The sequence below is a fragment of the Giraffa tippelskirchi genome, chromosome 4, assembly GCF_054371585.1.
Source record: "Giraffa tippelskirchi isolate mGirTip1 chromosome 4, T2T-mGirTip1v1.2.pri, whole genome shotgun sequence".
Lineage (NCBI taxonomy): Eukaryota > Metazoa > Chordata > Mammalia > Artiodactyla > Giraffidae > Giraffa > Giraffa tippelskirchi.
The window spans coordinates 42,161,215-42,183,331 of NC_137278.1; the positions used below are offsets into that span (position 1 = coordinate 42,161,215).

The following is a 22,117-nucleotide window of genomic DNA, read 5'->3' on the forward strand; positions in this document are numbered from 1 at the left end:
AGTGGTTAGGATTTCATGCTTTCACTGCCACTGCCCAGGTTCTACCCCAGCCAGGGAACTGAGATTCTGCAAGCTGTGCAGCACAGACAAAAAAAAAGAGAGAGAGAGTTAAATTATTTCTTAATAACAGGCTCATTATTGTTTAAAAATAGCTACTAAAAACAAAAGCCTTAAAATTAATCAATGCTTCAGATTTTGAGTGCTGCTGTAGCAGAAGTGTTTATTGGCAAATACTCCACATTAACATTTCTGCAACCACACAATAAACAATTACTGATGCTGAAGCTCCAATACTTTGGCCACCTGATGCCAAAGGCTGGTTCTTTGGAAAAGACCCTGATGCTGGGAAAGATGGAGGGCAAGATGAGAAAGGGGAGGCAGAGGATGAGATGGTTAGATAAAATCATTGACTCAATGGACCTGAGTTTGAGCAAACTCGGAAATTGTGAAGGACAGGGAAGCCTGGCATACTATAGCCCCTGGGGTAGCAAAGAATCGGACACAACTTAGCAACTGAACAACAACAACATGTAAGATGATAAAACTGCAGCAAAACAAAAAATACTACAAAACACAAGCAATGATCAAGAAGACAACAACAACAAAATGCCCACTTGGGAGGTTGGGTAAGGCAGAAATTTTATTCACTTCATCCATTTAAAAAACTGTGGTCACATTAAGATGTAAGATCTTAATGTAGGATTAAAGATCCTACTCCTAGAAGTTTTGTTTTGAAAAGTACCATTTAAAGGAAACATTTAAAGAATAAGAACATATGACTAAGGATGACTTCTATTATCTAAACACAGAATTGTTAATAAAATTGAAATAGCAATGTAGGGTTTTTACATTTATTATTAAGTTTACTGTTAAGTATTTTACCTTTTTTTTTTTCCTTCTGCTCACTTATCTCTGTGAGATTGTGAAGAACAGGGGAGCCTGGCTTGCTGCAGTCCATGGGGCTGCAAAAAGTCTTGGACCAACTTAGCAACAACAACACACCTATCTTATTTTCTAACTGCTAAGTACTGTTTATAAAACCAAATTGTGTACCATCACATCATAAACAAATTGGGGTAGTTTGCGTTTTCCTTTCCAATTCTCACCTCTCTTGTTTTTCCTCATTGATTGTGATGGCTACTGGCTCCAATACGAGATTTAATAATAGTGGTGAGAGTCAGCATCTAGTATTTCCCCTTAATTACGATACTGGATTTTGGTCTGAGGTAAATATGCTTGATCATATTACAGAATTTTCTAATAATTCTTAAAGTTGTTTTGTTTAAAAAAATCAGAAAATGGGTTTTTTAAATGTCTTTTCAGTATTTATGATGATAATTACACAATTTTTCCTCAGATCTACTAATGTAGCAAAAACACCAATATATATTCATACATATTCTCAGCCTGTTTGCTATTAGGGAAGCCCAGTCTGTTTTCTATAGCAGGAAAAAGGTATGTTTCCAAATAATCAAATAAGAAAGGTGTTAGATTATCTATTCAAATAAACATAAGTCAAAAAGAAATATTTAACTTATTTGATATGGTATGGACCTAACAGAAACAGAAGAAGAGGTGACAAGAATACACAGAACTTTGTAGCTCAGTTGGTAAAGAATCTGTCTGCAATGCAGAAGACCTGGGTTCAATTCCTGGGTTGGGAAGATCCCCTTGAGAAGGAAATGGCAACCTACTCCAGTATTCTTGCCTGGAGAATCCCATGGACAGAGGAGCCTGGCAGGCTACAGTCCATGGGGTCTCAAGAGTCGGACACGACTTAGTGACTAAACCATACAAAAAAGGTCTTCTCGACCCAGATAATCACGATGCTATGATCACTCACCTAGAGCCAGACATCCTGGAGCATGAAGTCAAGTGGGGCTTAGGAAGCATCACTACGAACAAAGCTAGCGGAGGTGACAGAATTCCAGTTGAGCTATTTCAAATCCTAAAAGATGATGCTGTGAAAGTGCTGCACTCAATATGCCAGCACATCTGGAAAACTCAGCAGTGGCCACAGGACTGGAAAAGGTCAGTTTTCATTCCAATCCCAAAGAAAGGCAATGCCAAAGAATGTTGAAACTACCACACAATTGCACTCATCTCAAATGCTAGCAAAGTAATGCTCAAAATTCTCCAAGCCAGGCTTCAACAGTACATGAACCATGAACTTCCAGATGTTCAAACTAGTTTTAGAAAAGGCAGAGACCAGAGATCAAATTGCCAACATCCGTTGGATCATAGAAAAAGCAAAAGAGTTCCAGAAAAACATCTACTTCTGCTTTATTGACTGTGCCAAAGCCTTTGACTGTGTGAATCACAACTGTGGAAAATTCTTAAAGAGACGGGAATACCAGACCACCTGACCTGCCTGTTGAGAAATCTGTATGTAGGTCAAGAAGCAAGAGTTAGAACTGGACATGGAACAACAGACTGGTTTCAAATAAGGAAAGGAGTACATCAAGGCTGTATACTGTCACCCTGCTTATTTAACTTATATTCAGAGTACATCATGAGAAAAGCTGGGCTGGATGAAGCACAAGCTGGAATCAAGATTGTCAGGAGAAGTATCAATAACCTCAGATATGCATATGACACCACCCTTATGGCAGAAAGCGAAGAACTAAAGAGCCTCTTGATGAAAGTGAAAGAGGAGAGTGAAAAAGTTGGCTTAAAGCTCAATATTCCGAAAACTAAGATCATGGCATCTGGTCCCATCATTTCATGGCAAATAGATGGGGAAACAGTGGAAACAGTGACAGACTTTATTTTGGGAGGCTCCAAAATCACTGCAGATGGTGACTGCAGCCATGAAATTAAAAGATGCTTGCTCCTTGGAAGAAAAGTTATGACCAACGTAGACAGCATTAAAAAGCAGAGACATTACTTGGCCAACAAAGGTCCGTCTAGTCAAGGTTTTAGTTTTTCCAGTAGTCATGTATGGATGTGAAAGTTCGAATATAAAGAAAGCTGAGTGCCGAAGAATTGATGTTTTTGAACTGTGGTGTTGGAGAAGACTCTTGAGAGTCCCTTGGACAGCAAGGAGATCCAATCAGTCCATCCTAAAGGAAATTAGTCCTGAATATTCACTGGAAGGACTGATGTTGAAGCTGAAACTCCAATACTTTGGCCACCTGATACGAAGGGCTGACTCATTGGGAAAGACCCTGATGCTGGGAAAGATTGAAGGCGGAGAAGGGGATGACAGAGGATGAGATGATTGGATGGCATCACCGACTCAATGGACATGAGTTTGAGTAAACTCTGGGAGTTGGTGATGGACAGGGAGGCCTGGAGTGCTGCAGTCCACGGGGTCGCAAAGAGTTGGACACGACTGAGTGACTGAACTGAACTGAGTATTTGATCCAACTTACTCCTTACTTTCACATTTATGAGTAGGCTTCAAAACAAACTAATATTTTCTTGGAAGTACTGAATATACTCAAATTAGTAGCAGAAGTTCCTCCAGGTCTCATCCACGGTCTATTCTTCCTCAACTCTTCCTCAATCAATCTCATCCACCTAAGCCTTAATTAGTACATTCCAGGACTCCTGATTTTCCCCTGCAGCCCAGCCCTCAAACCTGAATTCTGGTCCAGACAAATCACTTCTCCTCAGTCCTCTCCATTTGAGCTCCTCAAAGACCTGGAACTTAATAAGAACAGAACCCAAGTTTTTCTTTCTCAAACTTGGTCCTCATTCACAGCTCTTTCACCCCAAGCAGATGGCCCACCACCCACCCAGTCTCTAAGTCAGAAACCCCAGAGCCTTTCTTGACAAAGCTCCCCTCCCTTTGCTATCTCTAAAGAACAGTTTTTATCTCATGAATCCCTTAATTATGGTATACCTGTACCTCTTTCCAATTCCCCTGACTCCATTTTGGTGTAAGCTGTCATTATTTAATCTCCCCTATTAGTATTTAATCATGCCCAACCCAAGAAATCTTTTACTTATTTATTTCTTTGATTCTCGTCCCCACCCCAGGCTGTGATATGCAGGATCCTGATTAGGGATGCTAAGAACTGACTCATTGGAAAAGGCCCTGATGCTGGAAAAGATTGAGGGCAGGAGGAGAAGGCGACCTCAGAGGATGAGATGGTTGGATGGCATCACCGACTCGATGGACACGAGTCTGAGCAAGCTCTGGGAGTTGGTGAAGGACAGGGAAGCCTGGTGTGCTGCAGTCCATGGGGTTGCAAAGAGTCGGACATGACTGAGCGACTGAACTGATCAGGGACCAAACCCAGGCCCCTTGCAGTGGAAGCTTGGAGTCTTAACCACTGGACCTCCACGGAAGTCCCCCAGGTAAACTTTTAAAAAGTTAACCTGATCACAATAATCCCCTGCTTCTGATAAAAGACTTTTAAAAGGTCTTTAATACAGTCTAAGCCATTCCAGGCTGAGATCTCTTAGTCACCGATTCCATCTCCCTTCCCCCAAGAGTTTCAATGCTATAAACTATGCTTTCAAACAATGGTGCTGGAAAGACTTGAGTGTCCTTTGAACAACAAGGAGATCCAATCAGTCCATCCTAAAGGAAATCAGTCCTGAATATTCATCGGAAGGACTGATGCTGAAGCTTCAATACTTCGGCCACCTGATGTGAAGAGCCTTCTCACTGGAAAAGATCCTGATGCTGGGAAAGATTGAGGGCAGGAGGAGAAAGGGGTGACAGAGGATGAGATGGTTGGATGGCATCACCGACCGACTCAATGGACGTGAGTTTGAACAAACTCCTGGAGATAGTGAAGGACATGGAAGCCTGGCATGCTGCAGTCCATGGGGTCGCTAAGAGATGGATACGACTCAGCAACTGAACAACGACAACAAGGCCTTCTTTCAATTTTTGAAAGTCAGACAATAACATTCTTTTGTGCCAAGGGCTTTTGCATCTGCTGTCTATTGCACAAAACATGCCCACAAATGCTTAAATTCTTAAAAGAGTAACCAATTCCTCAAGTAAGTTTTCTAACACCCTCCCCCAACTCCTACTACACATATTTCTTTCAGAACATAAGAAGTGCAATAAGTTATAGTTTGTAAAAAGAAACATAATTTCAAAAATCACTGTGCAAACTGAGTATACTAGGGAAAACACACAGATAGGCTTAAATGTAGAAGGTAATTTTAAGAAACCTATTAAATATTTTCTAAAACAATAAAGTTACCATGTATTTCCCTTCCATAGATAAAAATATCATGCTCTAGAGCAGCACTATCCAACAGAAATACAATAAAGCCACATATACAATTTAAAATATTCCGCAGTTGATTAAAAACAGGTGAAATTTAATATATTTTACTTAACCCAAGTATCCAAATATAATTTTAACACATAATAATGTAAAATCTATATTTTACATTAGTTTTTGAAATCTGGTGTGCATTTTACACTTAATAAAACACATCTTACTTTGGACTAGCTTTATTTCAAGTGCCACATGTGGCTATTGGCTTCTCCTCTGCACAACATAGTCCTAGAAGATAATATTCTATTTCTTATAACTAAAGTGAAAGCGAAAGTTGCTCAGTTTTATCTGTCTCTTTGTGACCCCACGGGCTATAAAGTCCACGGAATTCTCCAGGCCAGAATACTGGAGTGGGTAGTTTTTCCCTTCTCCAGGGGATCTTCTCAACCCAGGGATCGAACCCAGGTCTCCCACTTTGCAGGTGGATTCTTTACCAGCTGAGCCACAAGGGAAGCCCAAGAACACTGGAGTGGGTGCTGTGTGCTTAGTTGCTCAGTTGTGTCGGACTCTTGCCACCCCATAGACTGTAGCCTGCCAGGCTCCTCTATCCATGGGCTTCTCCAGGCAAGAATACTAGAGTGGGTAGCCTATCCCTTCTCCAGGGGATCTTCCTGACTCGAACTGGGGTCTCCTGCATTGCAGGTGGATTCTTTACCAACTGAGCTATCAGGGAAGCCCAAATAGCATGCTAACAGAATCAGAGTTATTTTAAAAAGAGCATGACATTAAACAGTTAACCTCTATCAACAATATGTCTCACATTTAAATCCTTCAAAAAAATTTAAATTATGCAAACATCCTATGCTGCTGAAAAGCCTAAATTCAAAATAAAAATTCAGGTAAACAATTTTAAAACTGCATGTTTACTGACCATTTGAGTAGATTACACGAAGAGCAGTGCTCTCAACCACTGCTGGTAGGAGTGACTTTATCACAACCTCTTGGAATGCCATTGGCTTTCCCTTTGATTTAATAACTCCACTTCTAAGACTTAGTCATATGGGAATAACCAGAGACAAAGATTTACCTACAAACTGTTCACTGAGATACAATATGACTCATACATACACACAGTGTGTATGACACGCACATATCCATAGGGAAAACAATAAAACTAAGTGTAAAACACCAAAATGCTTACAGTTCTTTTTTTGTAGTGTGATGACCAGTAATATTATTTTTACTATAATTCCTTTAAATATATATAATGAGTGCTACTCTGTCCCAGGTGGATGCTGTTTTGGGCAATCAGCTATAAAGGAACATTTTTGGGTCAAAGGGGGGAGAATTTGAATATGGCCTTGAATATTAATTTAGATGAAAATTTTTTGAAGTGGTATAGGAGTCTAACTAAATAAAACTAAACAACCTACAAAACAGTCTGCATGATAAGATTTCATTCTAGTAAAAAGTATACATATATACGTGTGGAATAATAGGCACTAAACTGTTAACAGTGGGATTTCTGGGTAATGTGAATGTAAATTGTTTTATTATTTTCTACAATGCTTTTATATGCTTCTATAATAAGACTTTAGAAAATTAAACTATATATAGACCTTACTGAGCATCTACTACATACAATACTGCTAGGTTCTATAAGGGGTAGAATTGAGTAAATGGAGTCACAAGCGTAAAGTAACTTTAATTAGGAGGAGCAATATAAGAAAACAGTACAAGTAATTAATGCAAAGCAGAATATAAACATCAAATAAAGTAAAATGTGGTTATAAGGAGTCTAAAAAAAAGGCTTCACTTGATTGGGAAGAGTAGTGAATGAAAATGAGAAAAAACTTCATGAAAGAGAATTTGAAATAAGGATTTTAACTGACAGAGGAAATGGCAGGCACAAAAGATAAAGCATGGAGCAACTGTCAGAGAGCAGGAAGTCACATTATAGAGTTTGGCTGAAATGTAGGATATATGAAGGGAGTAGGCAGTGTACTGGGAAAGCAGGCTGTGAGGGCCTTGACTTCTCAGAAGGGATCAAGTACCTCTAAGTTTTTTGAGTTTAGCAACGGGCAAATTTGTTGAGGTTTCAATTAAAGAAACGGTCCTACCACTTCTCATCATGTTGGTTCCATCTTGCTACCATATTGGTTCAAGCCACTTCTATCATCTATTCATTTTTAATTTCTGCAATAGTATACAGGTGTACTACATATAGAGCCGACATCTGTATTCCTTATGGAATGATCATAAGGATGATGTTTAGCTGTATCAGTCAACAATTTCTAATGAAATCTTCCGGCTGCCACTCTTGTACTCCTATAATCTACTTTCTCTACAGCAGCCAGACAGATCCTTTTAAAAGATAGATTGTCACATCTCTACTCAAAAACCCTGCAATAGCTTCCCATCTCACACAGCAGAAAACCAAAGTCATGAGAATTTCCACAAAGCCCTAGAGCACTGCCCTCTCACCCTCTAAATCAGATTCCCATACACAAACACAAACGTTCATGTGCGCATACACATATACAAAAATGCCAAGACACTGAAGCTCTATGAGGGCTATTATTTTTGTTTAAATTTCATAATTTCAGTGTTTCCAGCACCTAGAACAAGGCCTGACATATAGTGAGTGCTCAATACATATTTGCTATATGAATGGAAGGAAGAGAATACCATGATGTTAGTAGATATTTAGTTGGAAAGGTTTGTGGCATGCTATAAATCTTTATATAAATAGAACATGCAGTGAATTTATTCTAATTTACAACTTAATTTTCCTCTGGGAATTACTCACCAAAATAGTGCTTGTAAATTAAGTTTTAAGCATACAGACAACCTTAATTTATTAGCAATTTATCTTCACAAGGTTTATTTAAGTTAGTTATTGGAACAGGAGTGGTGGTGACTGAAAAATAACAGGATGGAGCCTTAAATTTCCTATTTTTCCTCTTTTTTCACTTTTCCCAAACTCCTTACTTCCCTGCATCCCCTTTCTCCCCCATACAGTTTTAGACCTTTCCCGTTCCCAGGGAGTAGGTCTAATCCAGACCCCTAAGCCCTACCCTAGGCTGAGGTCAGAAATAGAAACTGGAAGTGTGATACAGGGCTGTGGAGATGGCTGGCAGCTAGTAAAGGAGAGCCCAAGAAAGGGAAGTTACTGCAGAGGAAGCTCAGGAGGCCAACAATTCTTCATTCAAATATTTTCAAACTAAAACTTCTTACATTTTAAAAGGAAATCAACACAAAATAACACTAACTCCTTCCTGTCCTCTTTTTAAATATACACTGTTGAAAGACAGAGTGATACTTTGTTTTTAAACAAAAAACCTGAACTTTGTATTTTACTATGATTTCAAGGGTACAACCAAGTTTAGAAAAATATATACAATGAATGATCAAGTACACACCACCCGGCTGTGTTAAATCTTAATCTTTACCAAATCTGCCTCAGATTTAAAGACAGCAAAGTTACAGTTGAAAAGCCATGGGCTCTTCCTAGATCCTTTATTCCTCTCCACTTCTCCAAAAGTAACTTTTACTTTGATTTGGAGTTTATCATTGCAATGCATGTTTTCATACTTCTGCTACAAATTATTTGTTGCTGTCATTCAGTTGTTAAAGTCGTGTTTGACTTTTTGCGACCCCATGGACTGCAGCATGTCAGGCTCCCCTGTCCTTCACCATCTCCCGGAGTTTCCTCAAATTCATGTCCATTGAGTTGGTGATGCTATACGATTCCTATAAAATATACTGTATTGGCATGCTTTAAAAACTATATAAATATGATAAATAGACCTACTAAATCCTGGCTCTGTTACCAATTGCTTGACCTCAGGCAAGTTACTTAACATCTCTGTGCCTAAGTTTCCTTTCTGAAAAGTGGGGATACCATCTCCTAGTTTAGAGGGTTGTTGTGAGTATTAAGTGAGTTAAATGAGTGTATATAAATCACTCAGAAAAGAGTCTTGCTGGGAGTTCCCTGGCAAACCAGTAAGTAGGACTCCCCACTTTCACTGCCAAGGGCATGGGTTCTATCCTTGGTGGGGGGAACTAAGATCCAGCAAGCTGCAAGGGCTAAAAATAAATACCTTGCTCATAGGAAGTAGTGTGTATTGGTTTAGTAACATCATATAAAGTTGCAAAGGAATCTGTGACTGTGTGTGTTATGTATATGTGTGCATATACACTGATCGAGAAAAGATTATCAAAATGATACGTGTATATAATCCATATAACACCTATATTTTCAAAATTGTGTAAAAACTAGAAATACTTATGAATTTCAGGCTGGGAATACTTATGAATTTCAGGCTAGCCCACTTAAAGAGGAATTGAAAGTACTAGGCATAGAGAGAAAAGGGTATTTTTTAACTCACAAATTCTAGATAAAATTAAAGAAGAATACAAACATTTAACTTAAGTAATGTGTGATTGCTTAAAAATACCTAAAAATTTAATGTCCTCCTTTTATGAGTTTTTGGGGGTAGGCTAGGGAGAGAAGAGGTAATCCCTCAATGAGATGCTAATCAAAGGTTTATTATACTGTTAAGGGAGGCACTTTAGCATTTCACACAAAATAAAACATTATTTGATAAATTTCACTATTTCTCTGAACCAATTTTTCTCTAAGTAGGAAGAAATTAAAATTTAAAATGATCTATTTTAAAATAGGATTCACCTAGATTACAAGATTTTCATAGGCAACTGGATTCTGTAAAATTTATCAATGCAACTGTGGATGTATTTTCTCTGAGTACAAGATTACTTTTATAATAGTCTCTAGGTCAAAAGATCAGAAAATATCAAAACCTAAATGTCCTACATACTATGTGAATTCTAATGAATTTCTTTCAAGCACTTTAAAAAGATTTATCTATGTTTTTAATAGATATCTATAAAAAGGCATCTATGCCTTGAAGATTAATATATCTAAAGATACATAAATGGAAGAATTCGATCTAATGAGCACTTAATAAAGGTTAACATTTACTGGGCTAGATGTTTTACACAAGATCTGTTTTTTAATCCATGTGAGATACCTTCATGAACAAAATTTTGAAGACTACCATAGATTCTTTAAATATTTCTGCAAAGAATAAAAATGACTACTAGAAAGGCCAATACTGACGAAGTCAGCAAAGCACACAAAATGTAGAGTAACTGTGTAGATTGTATCAATACAATAGCGTTGAAACAGCTGTTTCCCTTAGAGTTTTGGCATATACTCACCTCTAAAAGGTTAACGGAAAGCAATAGTTAAATGCAACCTCAAAGATTAAACTAGCTCCCCCTCCCATTCTACCAAAAAACGAAAACGTAGCTGGTGAAAGAGAAGATTAAAGTTCAAGAGTTTTACTTCTCCTAAAGTGAGAACTTTGAAACGGAACTACCGATTTTGTTTCATTTGCTCCCCAGTAAAATATTTCCATGTCTGGGTTAGTCCTTCCCTTGGCCCCAACGGAAGATTCAGTGGGAAATCAACGTGAACTAACCAGCAAGAGTAAAACCTAAACACTCTCAGTACTTTCCCACTGGTGAAAGGATCCTATTACCATTTACCTTACACTATGTCCCCTGCCCAAGCAAGATGTAGCACCTGCCAAACTGGGCACTTCAAGAATAATGGTCCAACTTTTCGCACGCAGTCTGGGAAGGGGACGCAGGCGATTTCTTGAGCAGTGCAAGAAGGGAGCAGAAAAGGTCCTCTCAGGAAGGGATGAATGAGCTTTAGTGCCGTCTCCTCTGCCTGCTGGAGGATTCAAAAGCTGTTTGCTTCAGGGACCCTAAGAAGCAGCACACTCTGGTCGCCGCTGGCCTGGGGCCTGGGCGAAGCAGGCAGTGTTTACACCTGTCACGAGGGAGGGGGAGGGAGAAAGAGGAAGCCGGGGCAAAGCCCCAAACTTCTCAACAAGCTCCCGGGAGGGAGCGGCCGGTGCGGAGCCGAGGGCAGGTGGAAGCGGAGGGGCAGGGCGAGCCGGCGGCGGCCAGGGACGTGGGAAAAGCTCTCACTTCGCCGGCCGGTGCCCGGGAGGGCGAGGAGGGGCCGTGCGCCTCAGGCGCCGCCGCCGCCGCCGGCGTCCCCGCACCCGCTGTGGAAGAGGACAGAGCCGGGAGCCCGCAGGCCCGCAGAGCCGGCAACGTCCCCGCAGCCCCCGGCTCCGCAGCAGGCAGGTGTCCCCGGCCCAGGCGAGGATCCGGCCGGTGGGCCGGGCCAAGTCCCCTATCCTCTTTCCCCCGCGCGGCTGGGAAAGCCAGTGAAGCTTACCTGGCTCGTCCGGGGCGACCGCGATGGCCATGGCTCAGGGGCCCGGGGAGGAACTGGCTCCCCGGGGAAGGACCGGCTATTCGGACGCGGCGCTGGTGAGAGCGGAAGGCAGGCTGCTCACAGCCCTGTCAGCGAAGCAGCCCCATGGACGCCCACCCGGAGTTTCAGTGCTGCCGCGAGACCCCCATCCCATTACCCTCCGCCCTCTTCCGCCGCCGCCGTCGCCGCCGCCGCCGCCTCCACCTCCTCCTCCGCGGAGACCCCCCGCCCACTCCACACACTTTCCCATCATGCAGCGGGGGAACCGCTGCCGCTGACACGTCACTTCCGGGCGCAGGTGGTTAGGTCGGGGCCCGGCGCTGGTGGGTGCAGAAGGGGTGGGGGGGGGGACACACAGGGGGAATCAGTGTCACAGAATGCTTACCCCTGCGCAGGCGCCATCGTGCAGAGCGCCGGCAGCCATTTTGGGTGCGGGCAAGCTGCCCTTTTTCCTGACTTCCTAGCGAGTCATCGAGCTGTGGGGTGGGGGGAAAGACTTCCTCCCGCACTCCGCGGCTCTTGAGGCAGCGCTCCGGGCAAGGGGCAGGTGCTCCTCAGCCCGCTAAGATTAACGTTCAGCTCGGGACCGTCTTAACTCTCCTGCTCTCCAAGTAAAATTTGCAGAGGTTTTGAGGTACGCAACTGTATCTTCACCAGAAACCTACTGGAAAGCACTTATTAGCTTGCCCTTTTCGCCACGAAAAACCACTTTTTCGTTCACAGTCTGAGTCCCTTCCTCTTTTTAATTTACGCTGACAGAAGAGGAAGCTGACATATAAGAAGAGTTAAATCAAACTTAAAATGGGAAGCAAGAGGGAAAGCACCCGCCGAACTGAAAACCGTCTTTGATACCAACAACAACAAAAAATTGGGGGATTCTGCTAACAGATTGAGACGGTGGTCGTTTATTCATATATGCTGCGTAAGACTATTCGATTAAAGTAAATCAAATTAACTTCCGCGTTTCTATAACAGCGGTCATAACGTTTTTCTATCGTCAGTCTTGATCGCTTGCGTTTTTATAACCTTTCCCCTTCCTTTGTAATGAATATCTGTTAGAACACCAGCTACTGTAAAAACCAGACTGCAAGACTGCGGGAATTATTGTAATCGTCTGGGATGATGAGCCTGGGATCCTATCCGGCAATCGTGAGCGCTACCGGCTGCTCCTTCTTACTTTCGCCAAACCTGCACAGGCAATTTGAATAATTTAAAATAGTTCCAAAACAGCAAAGCTCAGTAGCTACGCAAAGAAACAAGGATGGAAAACACCCCCCTCAGCCACAGAGAAGTGTCCACCCTTTTGAGTGGAGGAATTACACAAATCAGGGGAAAGATAAGGACAAAAGCAGTTCATCACGGTTTATCCCGCCTCTGCAATGTTCTAGACGACTTAACTTGGAGCGCTAAAATAGACCCGCATTTGTGTGTTTACAACTCAATGGCTGTAAGATGTACGGAGACTGCATCACTTTAAATTGAAGTATCAATTGTTTTGCGGTGGTGGTGCTGGATTTTTGTTACTGCTCAGTCACTAAAGCAAGAAAAATCTATACAGCTTGTCAAATTTATCCCTATTGTATTTCGCCCCCTGCTGGTATGGGAGCTTTTTGTTCGTGCTCAATCTCAGCAGAGTCCGACTCTTTGCGACCCCATGTACTATATAGCCCGCCCGACTCCTCTGTCCATGGGATTTCCCAGGCAAGAATACTGGAGCAGGTTGACATTTGCTTCTGCAGGGGATCTTCCCTATCCACGGATTGAACCCGTGTCTCCTGCGTTGGCAGGCGGGTTCTTTACCACTGAGTCGCCAGGGAAGCCATGTATGTATATATGTATATGTATTTCACTATAAATGTTTATTGACCGGGAAGGAAAGAAACAAAAATATTTGCATTTGTGTGTATGTGTTTAGAGACTGGAAATGAATTGATTTTAGATGTAGTCATGGCTGTTCCAATTTGATAGCTCAACTAAACAGAAATAGCAGAAGAAGAACATATGACAAAAAGCAGACTCATCATCAAGAAAATGTTTAAAACAAAATAATAAATTTAAACATCAAAACTTTAAAAAGAAAACTCTGCTTTCAGAAAAATCTTCCTAATTTCATACATAAAATATAACAAAATGATTTTTGTGAGGTAACTGCAGAAGCCAGTTCTATTCACTTAAGGGCAACAATAGAGAAATCAGTGTCCAATATGGTGTATAGATGTTGAGTCCCTGTTTGGCCAGCTGACTTGAGAGCAATCAACCATCTTGTAATTGGTAATGTTTCGCATAATTTTGGAGGCAGCATTCCAATGCTTATGAAATTGTATTACAAAAAGAAAATATCTCTGAATATTTTTAAGATGAATGGGGGAGGAAGAATTATTAAAAATCATTGCACTTGGATCCAGTGATCGTTTTTATTTACTTTTTAAAAGTTATGGCCATGACTACTTAAGATTTTGCATCAAGAAACATTGAATGACTAGTTACCATTTGTTGTTCAGTTCAGTTCAGTCGCTCAGTCGTGTCTGACTCTTTGCGACCCCATGAATCGCAGCACGCCAGGCCTCTCTGTCCATCACCAACTCCCGGAGTCTACCCAAACCCATGTCCATCGAGTTGGTGATGCCATCCAACCATCTCATCCTCTGTCGTCCCCTTCTCCTCCTGCCCCCAATCCCACCCAGCATTAGGGTCTTTTCCGATGAATCAACTCTTCACATGAGGTGGCCAGAGTATTAGAGTTTCAGCTTCAACATCAGTCCTTCCAAGGAACACCCAGGATTGATCTCTTTCAGGATGGATTGATTGGATCTCCTTGCAGTCCAAGGGACTCTCAAGAGTCTTCTCCAACACCACAGCTCAAAAGCATCAATTCTGCGGCGCTCAGCTTTCTTCACCGTCCAACTCTCACATCCATACATGACCACTGGAAAAACCATAGCCTTGACTAGACGGACTTTTGTTGGCAAAGTAATGTCTCTGCTTTTAAATATGCTATCCAGGTTGGCCATAACCTTCCTTCCAAGGAGTAAGCATCTTTTAATTTCATGGCTGCAATCACCATTTGTTGTAGTTACTTCTAATTTTTTCTCTTGTGCTCTTTACAAAATTGTCATCATCCTGTAAACCAATTTTGTATCCCTTTTCTCACTTAATATTATGTTGTAAGTATTTCATCCTGTTACGTAATGTTTTATAAAACTTTGATTTTAGTTGGCTACATAGTATTCAATGGAGTGGACATAACGTGACTTATCCATTATCCTGTTTGTGGATATTTTCCACTATTACAAATGATACTGTATTGATCTTGTGTTTGTAGCTTTGTCCAGTTTTAGGAATTTTTTTCTCAATATGAAAACAATTGAGCCAAAAGGCTCAATGTTTTATTGGCACTTCATCATCTCATATTATTTACCAAAAGACTATGTTGATTTACAACACTACCAGTAATACAGGAGTATACCAATTTTACCACCTTCTCACCAGCAGTGAATAATAATTATTAATAATAATAATTAAAAGAGAAAAAAGATTGAATTTTACTTTGTAGACTAAGAGTTGAAAGGAATTTAACTCATATTATATTGTGTGAGAAATCAAGAAACAAGCAAGCACAAAACCCCACCCATGTGATGTATTGGAAAAGCAATAGGTAGACCTGAGTCTACCAACAGGCTCTACTGTCACTTTGATTTTGTGTGAATTGCTTAACCTCTCTGGATCTCAGTCTTCTTATGTGTCAAATGAGAGAATGGAACTAGACCACATGTTCTCAACTCTCTTAGGACATAACTAAGACATAACGATTTAGCACATTTATCCCTTTGAGAATATGGTCAAAGCTTTGGTTCTTTCTGCAGAAAATGCTCATTCCACGAACGCTCAAAATTTCTTAGATCTTGTAAATCTCATTCATAGAAGAGATTCTATGAATTCAGCTTGAGAAACCCCGTACAAGATGATCTCCAAGGTCCTTTCCACACTTAAACAGTTCCTATGATTTTTTTTTATAATCCAGTGAATGCTGTCTAAAAAATACTTTTAGTAGATAAACAAATTGTGATATATTCATAAATGGATTACCATTACCAGCACTCAAACTAGAACTATGAGTATGATTAGATTATGAAAACAAAAGTGAATGAAGTTTAAACAGTATAATATATGAATTTTACAATATATGTGACTTAAACCAATACCTTATTATTTACAGATGTACTGTTTTTCTACTTTACATATTTTAAATTGGAATATAATTGCATTATGGGCTTCCCAGGTGGCACTAGTGGTAAAGAACCCACCTGCAATGCAGGAGACATAAGAGACGTTGGTTCGATTCCTGGGTTAGGAAGATTCCTGGAGGAGGCATGGAAACCCCTTCCAGTATCCTTGCCTGGAGAATTCCATGGACAGAGGAGCTAGCCAGGCTACAAAGTGTCAGTCATGACTGAAGCAACTACTCATGCATCCATAATTGGTTTACAGTGTTGTGTTAGTTTCTTCTGTACAACAAAGTGAATTTCCCTGTGCTATGAAAAGTAAGCTCCCTGTGCTATAGAGCTCAGGTTTTTGCTAGCTAGCTATTTTACACATGGTAATGTGTATCTGTCAACCCTAATCTACCAATTTGTCCCACCTTCCCCTTCCCTACCCTGTGTCCACACATCCATTCTCTACGTCTGCGTCTCTATTTCTGCCCTGCAGATAGGTTCACATGTACCATTTTTCTGGATTTCACATATATATGTTACTATATAACACAATTTTTTTTTTCTCTTTCTGACTTACTTTACTCTGTATGACAGACTCCAGGTCCATCTCTACAAATGACCCAATATACATTTTCATAATAAAGTATAAAAATATGGACTGGGATGGTATGCACAACATTCATTAGGGGCTAGGATGGAATGGCTCAGATGGTAAAGAAACTGCTTGTAATACAGGGACCCGGCTTCGACACCTGGGTCAGGAAGATCCCCTGGAGAAGGGAATGGCAACTCACTCCAGTATTCTTGCCTGGAGAATCCCATGGACAGAGAAGCCTGGCGGGCTACAGTCCATGGGGGTCCCAAAGAGCTGGACACAAGTGAGCGACTAACACTTTCCCTTTTTTTCACATAGAGCGGGTCAGAAAGCACTAAAGGGGATTTTATATGTTATTTCAAAGTTTTATATCTTAAAAAGTTTTGAAGCAAATGTGAAAAACCATGTACATTTTTGTTTCCAGTTTTATTGAGATATAATTACAAAAAATTATATATATTTAAGGTGTGCAACCTGATGTTTTAATCAAACTATATTTACATTAAATTCCAGGTAGGGGTTACATGAGTGTTTGTTGCATAATTCTCTGACATATTCTACATTCTTTTTTTTATGGTTAAAAATAACTCTTCCAGAACCAGTTAGTTTAAAACCATGAATTATGAACAGTATCCTAGAGATAGTTCCTCATGTACTATGCTAATGCTAATATCTTAAATTTGTACAACTTTTCAAAGTGCTTTTAAATATATTAGCTCTTCTGACTCTCACATAGACACCCTTAGAGCCTATTAATGTCATTTTATAGAAGATATGATCACAGATTTAAGGATTTTATGAAATTAAAAAAGTTAGGGCTGGATTTAGAACTAGAACTGTGATTTCCTAATTCACAATTCTTTCCCTTGAAAACCTCTGGCTTTTTCACTTTATAGAAGACTACTTCCTCAGTTTCCTCATAGTAAAGACATTTTCATCGTTTAAAGCCTTGTCCCCATTTTCCTCATGTTTGAATTACTTTCAAATGGAGTTTTTCTTCTCACAAAAAGTGTGGTTAGTAAATGGAACATGACTTCATTATAATCTAAAATATTGTGTATATAGAATTTGGGCCATTGAAAACTTTCCTGAAAAAGTTTCAGGAATTTGAGAGATCATCTACTTCAAAAGTAGTCTCATTCCCACCTACCCTTCCAGTTTTATAGGTTAGATCAATAATGTCCTAAGAGGTTAAATGACAGCAATGTCCTCAGTCATCCCACTGATTTGTAGAGAACTAGCTTATTTAACTTATATGCAGAGTACATCATGAGAAACACTGGGCTGGAAGAAACACAAGCTGGAATCAAGATTGCCGGGAGAAATATCAATAACCTCAGATATGCGGATGACACCACCCTTATGGCAGAAAGTGAAGAAGAACTAAAGAGCCTCTTGATGAAGGTGAAAGAGGAGAGTGAAAAAGTTGGCTTAAAGCTCAACGTTCAGAAAACTAAGATCATGGCATCTGGTCCCATCACTTCATGGGAAATAGATGGGGAAACAGTGGAAAGAGTGTCAGACTTTATTTTTTTGGGCTCCAGAATCACTGCTGATGGTGACTGCAGCCATGAAATTAAAAGACGCTTACTCCTTGGAAGGAAGGTTATGACCAACCTAGATAGCATATTTAAAAGCAGAGACATTACTTTGCCAACAAAAGTCCGCCTAGTCAAGGCTATGGTTTTTCCAGTGGTCATGTATGGATGTGAGAGTTGGACGGTGAAGAAAGCTGAGCGCCGCAGAATTGATGCTTTTGAACTGTGGTGTTGGAGAAGACTCTTGAGAGTCCCTTGGACTGCAAGGAGATCCAATCAATCCATCCTAAAAGAGATCAATCCTGGGTGTTCATTGGAAGGTCTGATGTTGAAGTTGAAACTCCAATACTTTGGCCACCTCATGCGAAGAGTTGACTCATTGGAAAAGACCCTAATGCTGGGTAGGATTGGGGGCAGGAGGAGAAGGGGACGACAGAGGATGAGATGGTTGGATGGCATCACCGACTCGATGGACATGGGTTTGGGTAGACTCCGGGAGTTGGTGATGGACAGAGAGGCCTGGCGTGCTGCAGTTCATGGGGTCGCAAAGAGTCAGACACGACTGAGCGACTGAACTGAACTGAGGTATTAGAAACTAAACGCCAGATTCCTAATCCAGTAACCTCCATTTATTCTCCACATTATTTCTCATTTGTTATTATCTCTTCTTTTATGAAAATACATGAAAAACCAAAAGTATTTGGGACCCTGTTTTCTATATGCTTAGCTGGCTGGTTCTTCTTCTCCCTAACATGCACTGAAGATAAATATTCATGTTAGATATAAATTGCATTAATCATGTGGCATAAAAGCATAAAAAGAAACTTGTTTCATAGTGGGAATACAACAATTTTTTTGTTGCTGGTTTGATGAGGATTTTACCATTTTATACTTTGTAAAAATGTGATGAGCATCAGAGATATTGTTTCTTATTCCCACTGGTCCTTCTTGACCTTGCTTATCAAGTTTATTGCAAAAATAATGAGAATTATAATTTAATGCTGCGGTACTTTCTGGACTACTGGATAACTAGACCATTCTCGAAAAATATTCACTATGTCTGGGCAATATAGACCTTTCCAAGGGTGAAGTTTTGAAAGCTAGGCTCCTGGGAGTAGGAATTCACATTAATATATCACATTTAAATTAAGGACTCCAAAGACATTTCCAGGGTGTAGGGGATAATGCCTAAACTTAACTCCTGTTTAGTTGACTTTATTAACATATTGATATAGCCATCATAAGGGGCTTCCAAGGTGGCGCTAGTGGTAAAGAACCCTTCTGCCAATGCAGGAGACACAGGAGATGCAGGTTTGATTCCTAGATTGGGAAGATCCCCTGGAGAAGAGAATGGCAACCCAATTCAGTATTCTTGCCTGGAGAATCCCATAGACAGAGGAGCCTGGTGGGCTACAGTCCATGGGGTCTCACAGAGTCGGACACGACTGAAGTGACTTAGCACACACACACGCATAACCATCATGGAAGTGATAGGCTAATCAAATAAGCTACTTAAAAATGACTAGATGTACATTATCCAATATGGTAGCCACTAGCCACATGTGTGTATTCTGTATTGAGATGTGCTGTTATATGATATATACACAAGATTTTGAAGACCTAGTACAAAAAATAATGTAAATGATCTCGTCAGTAAAGATATTGATTATATGTGGAAATAATATGTTAGATACATTTGATTAAACAAAATCTTTTGAAATTAATCTCACCTATTTCTTTTTACTTTTTAAAAAGTGTAGCTACTAGAATTTTTTACATTACATATGTAGTTCAAATTATATTTCCATTAGATAATGCTGAACTAAAGTATTACCTTTGTGAAAAGCTCATGTGTGTCTGAAGCGACTTAGCATGCATGCATGCACTGGAGAAGGAAATGGCAACCCACTTCAGTATTCTTGCCTGGAGAATCTCAGGGACAGAGGAGCCTGGTGGGCTGCCGTCTATGGGGTCACACAGTCGGACATGACTGAAGTGACTTAGCAGCAGCAGTATGTGTGTCTTTAACTTTGTGTGGTAGTAGGATCCAGAGAAATATGACAGAGATAATTTCATGTGGCTTATACTTGCACAAGGGCAGAGATTTCTGTCGTATTCACTTCTATATTTCCAGCTACAAGAACATCAATGACAATATATAGTTGTTGAACAAATGACATTCTCTTGAATCAGTGGAATGTTTCCAGAAAAAAAAAAAATTGAAAAATACTTGTTACTAGCTTTCTTTTTTGAACCTTTGCTGTTTACCACATTCTTCAGTGATTTTATAGTTACCGTATCCTTGATTATTTTTGTAATTTGTCTTTCAAAATCAATTAACAATTTACTGAACACCTTTATGCACTCAGCATTTGCTGAGGGACTATCAAGAAACAGACCTTGGTTCTTGACCATAAACAAAAGAATTTACAATCCAGTTAGGAAGACAAAACCAATACACTTGAAACAAGTGCCACCTGAAAACTGATTCTCTAAAATGGAGAACAATAAAACTCTGAGGACTGCAAAGGACTGACGAAAGTAACTGGGATTCAGAGAAGAGAAAGATCTGCTAGAGTAGTTGGAAAATGCTTCATTGCAGATATCTGCTTGCCTCAGTGTGTCCCGTAGGTTCTACTGGGGGCTGGGTACTTCTCCAGACTCCTCTGGACTCAGTGCATCAAGCCCTGCCCCGCCTTCCTTACTAGGGTATTTGCTCAATTACTTTCAACTCCAGTGTTTCCGTGGAGGTGCAGTCTGTCCAGGTACTGTTCTCATGCTGCAGCTCCTGAATTATCTCAGGCTTCTTTGGAGCCAGCATCTTATACATTACTTAAAGAACTTCAGGATAATCTTCTCGTTATTTCTCAGGGACCCACCACGTTTCCCTTCCATGTTTTTAACATGTTCCATGTTCTCCCAACCCTCAAGCCAGGTCTCTGCGACCCTCTTGGCTGTCCCTTCCTCATATCTTTGGTCAGGCCAAGTAGCAGCAGCCCCATGAAGACCACCAATGGAAACTTCCCTGTGCCCTCGAACAACCAAATTACTGACACTGAACTGGAAGCTACTCCCTGCCCTGAGCTACAAAAGTTCCTTCAAGACTGTCCCTCACACTCCTCACCTGCTTTGAAGTTCAGTGCAAGCAACCGGGCTAGATGCTGGTGTTCTGGCAGTGGCTCCCTGCTGCCAGAGAGAGAGGCAGCTGGGTATATGGACAGACGATTAGGTTTATACTTTTATTTATTTATTTATTTATGGCTCTTCTGGGTCTTCACTGCTCTGAGGGCTTTTCTCTAGTTGTGGTGAGTGGGGACTACTCCCTAGTTTTGGTGCGTGAGCTTCTCACTGCAGTGGCCTCCCCCGTTGTGGAGTACGGGCTCTAGGGCACTTCGGCCTCAGTAGCTGTGGCTCCCAGGCTCTAGGGAACAGCCTCAATAGTTGTGGCTCACAGGGTTAGTTTCCTCATGGCCTGTGGAATCCTCCTGGATCAGGGATAGAACCTGTGTCTCCTGCATTGGCAGGTGGATTCTTTACCACTGAACCACCAGGGAAGACCAATAATTAGATTTAAAGTGGGATAGACCCTGGACAGAACCTTAGCCACATCATAGAACCTTGCTGAGAACTTTTCTCAGCTGCAAAATTTGAGATAGTATCCCTACCTCACAGAGCTGCTGTCTAATTGAGATGCACTAATGCATGTAAGAGGTTTCAGTATAGAGCCTGGTGTTAGTCCTTCAGTGGAAAACCCTACTGCTACCTAACTGACCCTTCCTTTGGACCAGTGATTCAAAACCAGGGGCAATTTTACCTCTCTGCCCCTGCCTAGGCCATTTAACAATGTCTAGAGAAACTCTTCATTGTCACAGCTAGGGTTGGGGTGCAGCTGGCATCTAGTGGGTAGAGGCCAGGGATGTCATGAAACATCCTGCCATGCAGAGGATGGCCTCCACAATAAAGAATTATTCAGCCCCAACTGTCAGTAGTGGCTAGGTTGAGAAATCCTGCTCTAGACCACCATGAGGGTGCCAGTTGTTACTGTATTGCCTTGGCTAATTCTGTCCACGGGGGCCGCTAATCCTGGGTCCTTAAGTGTCTGTTACTGTACCTACAAACTTGAAAGCACTCCAGGAGCCACACTTCTCCACCAGCTTTCCAGAGGATTTCTTAATGCCATGGGCTTCTACTGGTGTGTTAGAGCTGACAGTGACAATAATTCTGGTGTTTGGCCTCTGGGCCCATGTAAGTACACCAGACCC

At 40.9% G+C, this 22,117-nt stretch overlaps 1 protein-coding gene and 1 long non-coding RNA gene across 18 annotated transcripts in view; both read right to left on the reverse strand.

Annotated features, from left to right (window-relative positions):
• Nucleotides 1–11,744, reverse strand: part of AFTPH (aftiphilin) — a 70,322-nt gene extending 58,578 nt beyond the window's left edge. For 12 of the 17 annotated variants that reach the window (XR_014081741.1, XR_014081740.1, XR_014081737.1 and 9 more), the window contains exon 1: nucleotides 11,470–11,744. The gene's annotated coding sequence lies outside the window, so the exon portion shown is untranslated. Of the gene's footprint in view, nucleotides 1–3,583; nucleotides 3,748–10,763; nucleotides 11,060–11,469 lie in introns of those variants that run through there. The other 5 variants (XR_014081738.1, XM_081588333.1, XM_081588330.1 and 2 more) reach the window with 5 other exon arrangements.
• Nucleotides 877–11,744, reverse strand: LOC145544938 (uncharacterized). Its single transcript, XR_014081742.1, has 2 exons — nucleotides 8,898–11,744; nucleotides 877–937 (listed from the first exon to the last, which is right to left on the reverse strand). It is a non-coding gene; the product is annotated as an uncharacterized LOC145544938 (long non-coding RNA).
• Nucleotides 11,745–22,117: the final 10,373 nt, after the last annotated feature.